Below are 13,515 nucleotides of genomic sequence, written 5' to 3'. Positions count from 1 at the left end.
GACTAAGCCCTGCTTTTCCCATACTGAGCATGCCCACAGGACTACCTCCCATTGGAGGTCGGGGGTCACATGCTCAGATCCTGTAGCAGCTCCTATTGGACCACTAGAAAGGTCCTTGAGTGCTACTAAAAGAAAAGGTTTTGCTTGGCCGCACGGCAATGCTCTAGTATAAATCAGTATTTGTGTGTGTGGATGTATGCCTGTTCTGGTGAAAATTCCGAATCATTCTCATCCCTAGAGTTGTTGAATGATCGTGAGCGTTGTAGCTGTCTAGCGCCAGATAGTGCCATCCAGCACCAGCACAAAATATACTGCGTCTATCCTGCAGTGATAGACTGCAGTACTGTATGCCGCTGCGGTACTGTACGCACTCTGTGCGGCATTCTTTAGCGTCTCCTGACAATCCGTCAGTGTAGGGTGAGAACTCCCGCTTGATCCCAGTATCTGACTCAGGGTGTCCTCAGGCGCGGGCTCAAAAGCCACCGAGGGTCAGAGCGGGATCAACCACCAAAATATGAACAACACCCTAAAAAAATACTTTTAATGAATATGCATTAAAAAGATGCTAATCATCACTTGAAAAAACACAAAATATGACTACACCAACACCCGAGCTGGGTGGGGTAGCGGACAATAGGGCCAAAAATATAGAAGGGTGAACAATGCCTGAAATAACCCTAGAGGGCTCCTAGTAAACTAGCCCAACCTGTCAGTGGAGGTTGGCACCCTATGAATCGATGTGGTGCTCCCACTCCTCATCGACTATCCCTTCTAGCCCTGGGTGTCCCTACCACCTACCCACTCCCAAACCCAACAACAAACACACACATCTAGCTGGACTATTTTACACTGGAATCATACAGATCACAGTAGATGAGTGAAATATCATAGTTCCACAGTACTGGCCTATGAGGGAAATATATTTCATCTGCTCATTGATATGATAACCTGTTCTGCAGTGAGCATATACACATCATAGTAAAATAATGAAATAATATAATACCACAGTACTGGCCTGTGATGACGATATTGTTACCAGGTATCGAAAGGCCATCGCCTATAGTAATTAGGTTAAGTAGAGCTCACAAGCCATAATTAGTGGATCCAACTAGAATCAATAAAAATACTGTCTGCATTAGTGTCAAAGTGACCATGACTTATCATAACATCTTTATGATCTCATTGGATGTGAGATCATTGTGTATTCCAACTTGTACTCATATTATGTAAAGACTCGGATGCCAGCATAGTCCATCAATAATCTCACAATCCTAAAATGGTGGAATACTCATACCAGGTACTGACGGAAAGAGGTAGATTACTGTATCACAGTCAGATTAGGTTCGGTATACATACAGTCATTTTCGTACTCAGTGTATATGTATAAACACAGCACCCTGCTGTTGCACGATGTCATAGTCCATGAGCCAAGAACCAAATTTGACGATATCGGTACCAAGCGGAGTGACTAATTCTCTTTGGTATTTTTAGGTAGATGCATGTCTGTAGTTTATTTTTTGATATGATAGCCCTTACATATACGTAGCTTATTAACCCCTTCAGCCCTAGGCCTATTTGTACCCAAGTGCCTAAGCCAATCTGACCTGTGCCACTTCATGGGCTAATAACTTTGGAACGCTTTCACCTATCCAAGCCATTCTGAGATTGTTTTCTCGTGACATATTGTACTTCACGTCAGTGCTAAATGGGAGTCAATATATTTTACCTTTCTATATAAAAAAATGCTAAATATTCGGAAATTTTGGAAAAATCGGCAATTTTTTAACTTTGAAATTCTCTGCTTTTTACAAAAATACTGATACCCCCCATAATAGTTATTAATTTACACTCCCCACATGTTTACTTCATATTGGCATCATTTTGAAAATGAAACCTTATTGTTTTACGACGTAATAGGGCTTATAGTTTTATGCGCAATTTTTCACATTTACAGCAAAACCCACTTTTCAAAGGACCAAGTCACTTCTGAAGTCACTTTAAGGGGCTTACATAACAGAAACCACCCATAAATTACCCCATTTTGCAAACTACACCCCTCAAGCTGTTCAAAACTCATTTTTAAAAACTGTTAACCCTTTAGGTGTTCCACAGGAATTTTAGCATGAGCCAAGAACCAAATATGACGATATCGGTACCACCCGGAGTGACTAGATGTAGTATTTGTAACAAAATTTAATCCAAGTTATGTAAATACACACTGAACATGTCATGTGCATATATATATATATATATATATATATATATATATATATATATATATATGTTACTCCATAATATCTTCAACATCGGACTCTGAATCTGACTGTTGTTCTACTGGCTCGTCTTCAGTACCCTTGTTCTGGCATGTCTGTAATCTGCACATGTCTGTGCACTTCAGGCCATTGCTGAGGCAAGTACACTGAGGAAGTTCACATGACCGCACACACTTGCAGGACAGTAGCTGTATAATAGCTTCTGGTGCTGGTGCCCCTTGCATCCACTTGACAACAAGCTTTCCGTCGTTATCTATCATCCAACCGCAGTCTGTTGGGTTTGCAACCCATGGCTAGCTCTGCAGACTTCTCCTCCAGATCGCAGCCTGGTAGTTTGCACGCAGTGCATGCATGAAAAGGCAGTCCTGGCAAGGAGGGAGTTGACTTGACTCTACCACTCCACGTCTGGCACAGAACAGCTGATAACGGAGCCTGTTTACCTCAGTTGTTTGGGTAGTTGGCAGGTACATGTGGCAGGTGATTTCCTGTAACTTCTCAAAAAGTTCGGTAGACACTTCCCATGAACGACCAACTTCCTGAAAGGCATCCTGGTATGTCTTGTTCATCTTCAACTGCTTGAGTGTCGTCATCTTCCCACGGCCAGCGAATGCACTGACGGTGTCACAGCCTGTAAATGCATGCATACCAATCAATGAATCACATACGCTGCCTCCCAATGTTCGGCTCAGAGTGGTGATATCCAGGAATCTTGTCCGGTTCTGTGTACCGCATTTCTGGAACAGGTGGGATGGGATTTTGTGGCACATGCCCAGACACAGGACCATGACATCAGTATCCTCCGAAGTGATGATGACCGACTTGTAACCAGATTCTGCTGCATGAAGAGCATGGAGAAGGAGGCGTGTGTCTGCTTCTTCTTGATTTGACTTAAGGTCAGCAGCCTCTTCCCACTGTTCTTTGGTGATCTTAAAGCAGAGCTGCTCACATGTGACATACAGCTCCTTCTCCTCAAGCTTCTCCCTGTGGTGTTTCGCCTTCCATTCTTCTACCAGAAACTTTATGAGACTTGCCTTGTTGGAGGAACTACTTAGAAGCTTTTTCCACTGCTGGATGTTGTGCCCATGTTGAATGTTCTTGAAATGGATCCCTGTGCCTTCATATCTGTTGACTCTTTCTGTATCTTTGATGGATGTCTCCTTGTAGACGTCAAAGACAATATCAATGCGCTTGCTCTTAGCACCCTCATGGATAGCGCGACTCATTGCTGTGCCTGCTAGCTGGCCAAATGTTGCATTGTTTCCCTTCAGTTTCTGAACCAGGCTCATCCCATCAATGATGGTTGCAGAGGGCTCGGGGATCACTTCTGCAGGACGAGCATTCCTCTCCAACTCCCTTGCGAGGGCAGCCTTGTTGGTCTTGCGGATAGACCCATCACCATTGGCAAGTGCCCATGGCAATGGACCCAGGGGATGAGTCAAGACATCACTCATTTGTAGCTTTCTGTTCTCAGCTACAAGTATCATCTGGCCAAATAGGTTTCTGTCAGCCTTCAAAATTACCTCCTTGCCAAGACCTTGTCTGCGTGTCTTCATTTGGATGTTAGAGAACGTTTTAAGTTTGTTCTTCGTCATCTTGTCATGAAACAATGTAGTTGGCTTATCGGTACCCAAACGCTCATCCTTGAATGTTTGATATGCATCCTCTCCTATACTGTATGCCCCTTGAAGGTCTTTGGCTACATCTGGTGGTGCTACAGTCGCTGTTGACAAACTGATAAGTTCACCATTATGCTCTTTGTTGAAGGGGTTCACCCAACCTGTCTCCAGCAGTTGAACGAAAGATTGGACATCGGCTTCATCTCTTCTAATCCTAGACACCTGTAGGTCTGAATGGCTGAAGTCAGTATATTGTTGGCCTACCAGGGCCCTCAGCTGCCTCAAGTACATACTGCGGTACTCTGATGTCAGGTAGAACCTGGAAACAGCTCCAACTTTGAGGCTGAAGCCTTTTGTGCCCCCTGGTGTCTGGGTGTCTTTGTTGATTGTCTCTTCAATGGTCTGGTCCACAGGAATTCGTCCAAAAGGATTCTTGCTACCGATCTGGACCGAAAAGCCACCTTGCATGAAGTATTCATGGACCTCTGGGTGTTCTATGGGCAGCCGAGACATTGTGGCATAGTAATAGGTTAGGTATCGGGCATAGTTGACCTTGTCATAGGCAAAACACCATGGTATCATCTGTCGGATTGCTCCTAGGTGAAGCATCCAGTTGCCTTCTCTTGAAGCTCGAACCAGGGCCAGCATGGTCTCGACCATGTCCAAGTATGACATCCAGAATGCTGAGAGTTGTTCATTTCTGAGGGTCTCAAGATAAACTTGAAAGAGCTTCAGGGTAAGTGTGCAAGATTCATTATCCAAGAGCTTTTCGAAGGATCCCTGCGACACACTGATGCGAAAGTTTGTGATGTTCTTCAGTGTTTCATCCAGATGGTGAAGGTCCCTTGCATGGTTTTCTTCTAGCCATGGAAGGAAGTTTTTCCATGCAAGCCTCATAAGTGCTTCATAGACCAGCTTGTGTAGTCTCACTGCTCTGTTGTACCTCCGGCCGTCCATCACTCCAGACACTGATCCTTCAGCGATTACACCGGATTCAACACACAGATCTCTAAGGCCTGCATCCTGAAATCTGTTCCCTATGATAGAGAGGAGATTACAGATTGTGTGGAAGACACCCATTCTAATTATAATGTTCTTGAACTTCTCCTGTTTCCAGATAACCTCGGCAGCTTTGGCATAGAGTGCTTGATCAAACACACACACAATTCTGTTAAGCTTCAGGGTCTGCATGATGGCATGTGTTTGCTCCAAGACTTCATTCACAGTGGACATGGCTGTTGCAGGAGCATTGATAGTGGGCAGGTAGCTTACAGTGTCCTGGGCCACTACAATGTCGCTGCGGATTTTTATGTTGAACCCAGTCCAACTGCTGGTGGTCTGATCCTCATGGTCTGACATTCTAGCCAGAAGCCAGATATGGTTTTTGGTTTTTGAATCCTGGACCTCCTTGGTAGTGTTAACATTCGAAGTCTCAATCCTGGGTGGCTCTCCCCGCTGCCCAACATTGTATATCGGTAGCATTAATTCTGTCAGAGTTATGCTTCTTTTCTTCGACTTGGTTACATCTGGCAGGACTTTCTTTGTCACAGAGCATGCAACATTGGACTGAACAGCAATGCCATTGACTCTATGAGATGTACCTGCTCCACTTAGTGTCTCCTCAAGTCCCCTAAAAGATTCCTTGGGGGTGTAGTTTCCAAAATAGGGTCACTTTTTGGGGTTTCCACTGTGGGGGTACCTCAGGCAGCCTTCAAATGTGACATGGCCCCCTAGATTTCTTCCAGTGAATCCGCCACCCAAAAACCACATAGCGCTCCTTCCGTGTTGAGCTGTGCTGTGTGCCCATACTTTAGTTTACGAGTACATGTGGGGTGTTTCTATAAACTGCAGAATTAGGGTAACCAAGTTTGGGTTTGCCGTTAACCCTTGCTAGGTTGCAGGTAAAATTGGATTACAATGTAATATCTGGAAAAAAAATGAAATTTTGAAATTTCGCCTTCATTCTGCTAAAATTCCTGTGGAACACCTAAAGGGTTAACAGTTTTTAAAAATGAGTTTTGAACAGCTTGAGGGGTGTAGTTTGCAAAATGGGGTAATTTATGGGTGGTTTCTGTTATGTAAGCCCCTTAAAGTGACTTCAGAAGTGACTTGGTCCTTTGAAAAGTGGGTTTTGCTGTAAATGTGAAAAATTGCGCATAAAACTATAAGCCCTATTACGTCGTAAAACAATAAGGTTTCATTTTCAAAATGATGCCAATATGAAGTAAACATGTGGGGAGTGTAAATTAATAACTATTATGGGGGGTATCAGTATTTTTGTAAAAAGCAGAGAATTTCAAAGTTAAAAAATTGCCGATTTTTCCAAAATTTCCGAATATTTAGCATTTTTTTATATAGAAAGGTAAAATATATTGACTCCCATTTAGCACTGACGTGAAGTACAATATGTCACGAGAAAACAATCTCAGAATGGCTTGGATAGGTGAAAGCGTTCCAAAGTTATTAGCCCATGAAGTGGCACAGGTCAGATTGGCTTAGGCACTTGGGTACAAATAGGCCTAGGGCTGAAGGGGTTAATAAGCTACGTATATGTAAGGGCTATCATATCAAAAAATAAACTACAGACATGCATCTACCTAAAAATACCAAAGAAAATTAGTCACTCCGGGTGGTACCGATATCTGGCCCGGCTCATGGACTATCAGTCATGGTTCACAGTGCAAGCAAACATATTGCTAAAAGCCACCATAGTATATCACTTATCTTGTCACTTGTATATCAAATCTGGTCATTTGTCCCAGTTCTTTTTGTAGCGTCCCTACGCGTTTCGCCCTCTCCCATCAGGGCTCATCAGGGGACAGTAGATAGGAGCATGCCGAAGTGGCCGTGGTGATGGATTATCAGTTTGGGTGCGACCGGAGGTCCCACATTTCCTTTTTGTAAAGTGCGCTCACCGTAATTCCTGTTGCGCAGGCAGTATGCCTCTCCTCTACAAGGCCCTCAAGACATCTATGCGTGCCTCTATCAGAGTAAATACCTTGTTGCAGGTGTGAAGAATGAAGATGGAAAGCACGCTTGCTTCTCATGCCAAGCCTCCTTTTCGGGTAACATATACATGCTTCCGGACCTGCGCGCAGTGTTATCCCTGTGGAGCGCCGATGGTAGGCGCTTACTTCCGGGTCTGCGCACTAGACACTTTCCTCTTGGAGCACAGAAAAGAGGCGCACAGTGCTGGGCCTGCGCACTCTTCCCAGTGAGGCGCATACATGTGCCCACTGGGCATGCGCAGCAAAACCGCTGCCGAGCTCAAGTTCCTAGGAGTTGTGGACCTGCGCAATGGCATACATTACCCCCTCATTATAGAATATAATACTCCAATGCCTAACCCAGGCTGCCAGACCCAAATTACAGAGGGTTATAAACCTGCACAACAATCATACATTATCGCCTCATAATAGAATAAACACGCTCGGGCCACCTGACCCCGGCTGGGGAATGTGAACACATATCACTGCGGCTATAGAATTTAGCAGTCATATTTAAGATCGCCACCTGTTTTCCATCGAACCTCCGTTTAATCAACTATAGTAATTTCCTCCCACAGGGAGGAATGAATAAATCACACCTACACAAAGTTAAGTGACAAATTGGGTTACGGAGGATAAATCCCTCCACAAGCTAACGCTAATAAAGTGTGGGTAATCTTGCAGCACTTGTAGTCAGACTGCAGATACATTTAACCAAAGTTGGTTGAAGCATGAACCAAAAGGATTTCCATCAAAATTTGTGATACGACGGGCTTCAGATGAAGCAGGTATATGTGAGTTGTTCATTTATGCCATCCGGACAAACACTCTCCATCCAAAAAATCCATCTGGATTCTCTTTGGAGGATCTTTTTATCCCAATCCCCTTGCCTGATTGGGGGATTCACCACTTCAATGACTTTGAAAGTGATGCTTCCCAGATCGCCACCATGTACTGTGTTGACATGTCTTGCTAAGGGGGTGTCTCTGTGGTTTCTGACATCTCCCAAATGTTCCCCTATCCTAACACGTAGTTGTCTCTTCGTTTTGCCCACGTAGTCCAGGGGACAGGAGCAAGTGCACAGATAGACCACCCCCCTCAGTTTTGCAGTTCGCAAAGCATCTATTTTTATAGATACGTTTGGTCACTGCACTTTGAAATGTCTTAGACAGTGAAATGTACTGGCAAAAACTACAATGCCCACATTTAAACATGCCCACTGATCAGTTAGTGAGCCACGTCTCTGTTTTTTGGGGGGATTATAGTGACTACTTACTATTTGATCTTTTACTGATCTCCCCTTCCTATAAGTCACAGACGGGTAGGGGGAGATAGAATTAGCCACATCTGGGTCCGTTCTTAAAATTCCCCAATGCTTTCTTAAGATGCCCATTACTTTAGATTGTTGATCATCAAATGTTCCTATTAGTCTTGTAATAGGCTCATCAGTGTCTCTCACATGCGGATTGAGTAAAATGGCTCTATTAGTTCCACGAGCATTATTGCAGGCCTCATCCAGTAATGCTCTAGGATAGCCTCTATCCCTAAATCTCCTCTTGAGGTCCCTGGCCTTATGATTATAATCCATATCCTGGGAGCAGTTCCTCCTCAATATTAAAAACTGCCCCTTTGGGATGCCACGCTTTAGAGGAAGAGGGTGGTGACTTTCCCACCTCAAGAGGCTATTAGCCGCAGTGGGTTTTTGATGTAAAGTGGTTTTGATTGAGCCATTTTTTTTATTGTGATTCTGACATCGAGAAAGGCTATGGTATCTCCACCTAGTTCATGTGTGAACTTTAGTCCCAGATGGTTCTTATTTAAAGACTCCATAAAGGCACAGAACATAGACGTATCGCCGGTCCAGAGGACGAGGATGTCGTCGATATACCGGCCCCAAAATTGTATATAAGGGCCCCAGACTACATCCCCATCCCCAAAGACCAGTGTGTCCTCCCACCAGCCCAGGAGCAAGTTTGCATAGGTGGGCGCACAAGGGCTGCCCATCGCAGTGCCCCTGAGCTGGTGGTAGTATCTGCCATTGAACAGAAAAAAATTGTGCCGTAAAATATAGTCCAATAGTTCCATCACAAAGTGATTGTGTGGGACCAGGTGATTCCCTCTGGTTTTTAAGAAATACTCCACCACTTTGAGGCCTGCCTCATGATGAATACTAGAGTACAAGGCCTCCACGTCTATTGAAAACAGTGTCATGCCTGGTTCGGCCACAACACCATCTAGTTTGGTTAGCAGGTCGGTAGTATCCCTTACATACAAGGGTAGAGCCGTGACAAAAGGTCTTAGGATTTGGTCGAGATAGACACTACTGTTTTGGGCAAGGGCGTCTATTCCCGACACTATGGGGCTCCCTTTTAGGGGTGGATACCCCTTGTGGATTTTTGGAATGGCGTAGAATGTTGCCACAACAGGGTACTTGGGTAACAAGAAATTAAATTCCTCATTTGAGATTAGTAAGGCTGTCTTTGCTTTCACAAATATCTCATTCAGTCTTTTTTTATACCTCAGAGATGGATCCTGGCGTAAGACCTCATATGTGGAAGTATCAGACAGGATATCGTTGCACATTTTCTCATAATCGAGTCTATCCATTAATACCGTATTCCCCCCCTTATCCGAGGGTTTGATTATAAGAGAAGTATCCATTTGTAAATTCTCTATAGCATTCTTTTCACCCTCGGTTATATTGAGGGGAGCGGCATTGTTTTTTGGATTTATTTTTTTAATGTCAGCAACAACCAGTTTCTGAAAGGCATCAATAATCCCGTGGTCACCTAGGGGTGGCATTTTCCTGCTTCTTGGTTTGAGGTTTGTAAAGGGTCCTTCCCCCAAACCCCTTGCCCCCTCCTCTGCCAGGCCTGCAAGGAGACGTTCATCCTAAAGCTCATCTGGCATTAAACCAAGTTGTAGACATTTGTTCCGATCATTGTGGGCAAAAAAAAATTTCCATCTTAATTTTCTCAAAAATAGATTGATATCTTTAACCCATAGAAAAGGGTCAAATCTGGTTGTTGGGACAAACGATAGACCTGCCTGCAATATGTTACTTTCATCTCGTGTCAAAAGATGGTTTGAAAGATTTATGATCTCATTACACCCTTCATTTGACCTATGGCGACTCAGAGTTAGTTCCTCAGCTTGTTGGGTTATTTTTGAACCACCGTCCGCCCTCGAAGGTGGTAGTGTATGTCTCTGTTCTCTCCTTTTGGTCCATGCTTCAAACAACTTTGGTTAAATGTATCTGCAGTCTGACTACAAGTGCTGCAAGATTACCCACACTATATTAGGGTTAGCTTCTGGAGGGATTTATCCTCCATAACCCAATTTGTCACTTAACTTTGTGTAGGTGTGATTTTATTCATTCCTCCCTGTGGGAGGAAATTACTATAGTTGATTAAACGGAGGTTCGATGGAAAACAGGCGGCGATCTTAAATATGACCGCTAAATTCTCTAGCCGCAATGATATGTGTTCACATTCCGCAGCCGGGGTCAGGTGGCCTCCTGAGCGTGTTTATTCTATTTTGAGGCGATAATGTATGATTGTTGCGCAGGTTTATAACCCTCTGTAATCGGGGTCTGGCAGCCTGGGTTAGGCATCAGAGTATCATATTCTATAATGAGGGGGTAATGTATGCCATTGCGCAGGTCCACAAGTCCTAGGAACTTGAGCTCTGCAGCGGTTTTGCTGCGCATGCCCAGTGGGCATATGTATGTGCCTCACTGGGAAGAGTGCGCAGGCCCAGCACTGTGCGCCTCTTATCTGTGCTCCAAGGGGAAAGTGTCTAGTGCGCAGACCCGGAAGTAAGCGCCTACCATCGGCGCTCCACAGGGATAACACTGCGCGCAGGTCCGGAAGCATGTATATGTTACCCAAAAAGGAGGCTTGGCATGAGAAGAAAGCGTGCGTTCCATCTTCATTCTTCACGCCTGCAACAAGGTATTTACTCTGATAGAGGCACGCATAGATGTCTTGAGGGCCTTGTAGAGGAGAGGCATACTGCCTGCACAACAGGAATTACAGTAAGCACACTTTACAAAAAGGAAATGTGGGACCTCCGGTCGCACCCACACTGATAATCCATCACCATGGCCACTTCGGCATGCTCCTATCTGCTATCCCCTGATGAGCCCTGATGGGAGAGGGCGAAACGCATAGGGTCGCTACAAAAAGAACTGGGACACATGACCAGATTTGATATACAAGTGACAAGATAAGTGACCTACTATGGTGGCTTTTAGCAATATGTTTGTTTGCACTGTGAACCATGACTGACATCGTGCAACAGCAGGGTGCTGTGTGTATACATATATACTGAGTACGGAAATGACTGTATGTATACCGAACCTAATCTGACTGTGATACGGTAATCTACCTCTTTCCGTCAGTACCTGGTATGAGTATTCCACCATTTTAGGATTGTGAGATTATTGATGGACTATGCTGGCATCCGAGTCTTTACATAATATGCGTACAAGTTGGAATACACAATGATCTCACATCCAATGAGATCATAAAGATGTTATGATAAGTCATGGTCACTTTGACACTAATGCAGACAGTATTTTTATTGATTCTAGTTGGATCCACTAATTATGGCTTGTGAGCTCTACTTAACCTAATTACTATAGGTGATGGCCTTTCGATACCTGGTAACAATATCGTCATCACAGGCCAGTACTGTGGTATTATATTATTTCATTATTTTACTATGATGTGTATATGCTCACTGCAGAACAGGTTATCATATCAATGAGCAGATGAAATATATTTCCCTCATAGGCCAGTACTGTGGAACTATGATATTTCACTGATCTACTGTGATCTGTATGATTCCAGTGTAAGATAGTCCAGCTAGATGTGTGTGTTTGTTGTTGGGTTTGGGAGTGGGTAGGTGGTAGGGACACCCAGGGCTAGAAGGGATAGTCGACGAGGAGTGGGGGCGCCACATCGATTCATAGGGTGCCAACCTCCACTGGCAGGTAAGGCTAGTTTACTAGGAGCCCTCTAGGGTTATTTCAGGCATTGTTCACCCTCCTATATTTTTGGCCCTATTGTCCGCTACCCCACCCAGCTAGGGTGGTGGTGGAGTCATATTTTGTGTTTTTTCAAGTGAGGATTAGCATCTTTTTAATGCATATTCATTAAAAGTATTTTTTTAGGGTATTGTTCATATTTTGGTTTTTGTTTTTCTGATTATACCCTGTTTAAATTATTTGGTGTTTCCGGGATCAACCACGAGCATAGTGGGGGTGAGTTGCAGGAATCCCAATAGTATCCACTTGCTGCGCCCTGTGAATGCTAACAGGGCACAGCATTATCTTTAATCCCGGTGACTCTGTGAAGCAACAGAGTTCGCTCCTATACAGACCTGGTGACAGAACCTGTGTCTATTCTGGTGTAGTACCGCCATATAGTGCCGCCATTTACTAGCAGCAGGTTCCACTCCTGCACAGTAGACCCTGGGCTGCGAACGCACCTATACTATCTCTATATTTACTCGGTGCGTTCCGCCAGCCCTAACACCCATCTTCCTCTCTTTCTATCTGTATTCCTAGGTACTATTTCACATTTCCCAGATCTTTGATCTCGAAGTGTCGATTCAAAGTTTTCACTATCTCCGCTTCATCCCTTTCTTTTTCAAAACAAACTAAAATATCGTCCACATATATCAGCACATAGATCCATCTGTATGGCAGTCTCTTTGTATATAGGCAAGGATCCGCTTTGCTTCTTTGATAATGTTCATTTATGACTACTTCTGTGATTTTATCATTACATGCTTTAGCGGCTTGTTTTAAACCATATATACTTTTCCGTAGCTTACAAACCATGTTTGGTTTCCTTTTATCCTCGAATCCAGTTTTTTTCCATGTAAATGTCTTCTGTTAAGTTTCCATTCAGAAATGCTGCCTTTACATCTAGATATTTCAACTGCATTTGTTTTGTTGCTGCAACAGCAAACAAAGTTCTGATTGTGGTGTATTTGACAACTGGTGCAAATGTCTCATCATAGTCTTCTCCATATTTCTGATAATAGCCTTTAGCTACGAGTCTTGCTTGGTATGGATCAGCTGTGCCATCTGGTTGGTATTTTACTTTAAAAAGCCATTTACATCCTATAGTCTTTTTTTCTTTTGGTAGTTCTGTCATTATCCATGTCTTTGAATCATGCATGGACTTTATTTCTGTTTCTGCAGCAGTGGGCCCCCTGCCTGTCACCGCAGGGTCAGGTGTTTCGGCATTTAGCCGCTACAGCTGACCGCAATGATGAGGGAAGGAGCACTACACTCCTTCTCCTATCATCCACCTGTTAGCGTCTGATGTCACCGATGCCGACGCTGACAGTGGGCGCGATGACATCACCACCCGGCGCCCGCTGTCAGGAGATGAGCGGGAGCTTGGTGTATCGCTGGAACAAGGAGGAAGAGAGGTGAGTATTTGCTTTTTTATGGGGGCTGCCTTAAACTCCAAGGTCTGCCTATGGGGGTGCTGCCTTATACTACAGAGTCTACCTATGGGGGTACTGACTTATACAACAGGATCTGCCTATGGGGGTGCTGCCTTATACTACAGGATCTGCCTATGAGGGTGCTGCCTTATACTGCAGGGTCTGCCTATGGGG

The sequence above is a fragment of the Ranitomeya variabilis genome, chromosome 5, assembly GCF_051348905.1.
Source record: "Ranitomeya variabilis isolate aRanVar5 chromosome 5, aRanVar5.hap1, whole genome shotgun sequence".
Lineage (NCBI taxonomy): Eukaryota > Metazoa > Chordata > Amphibia > Anura > Dendrobatidae > Ranitomeya > Ranitomeya variabilis.
The sequence above is the reverse complement of the archived record's forward strand: the minus strand, read 5'-3'. Positions refer to the sequence as shown.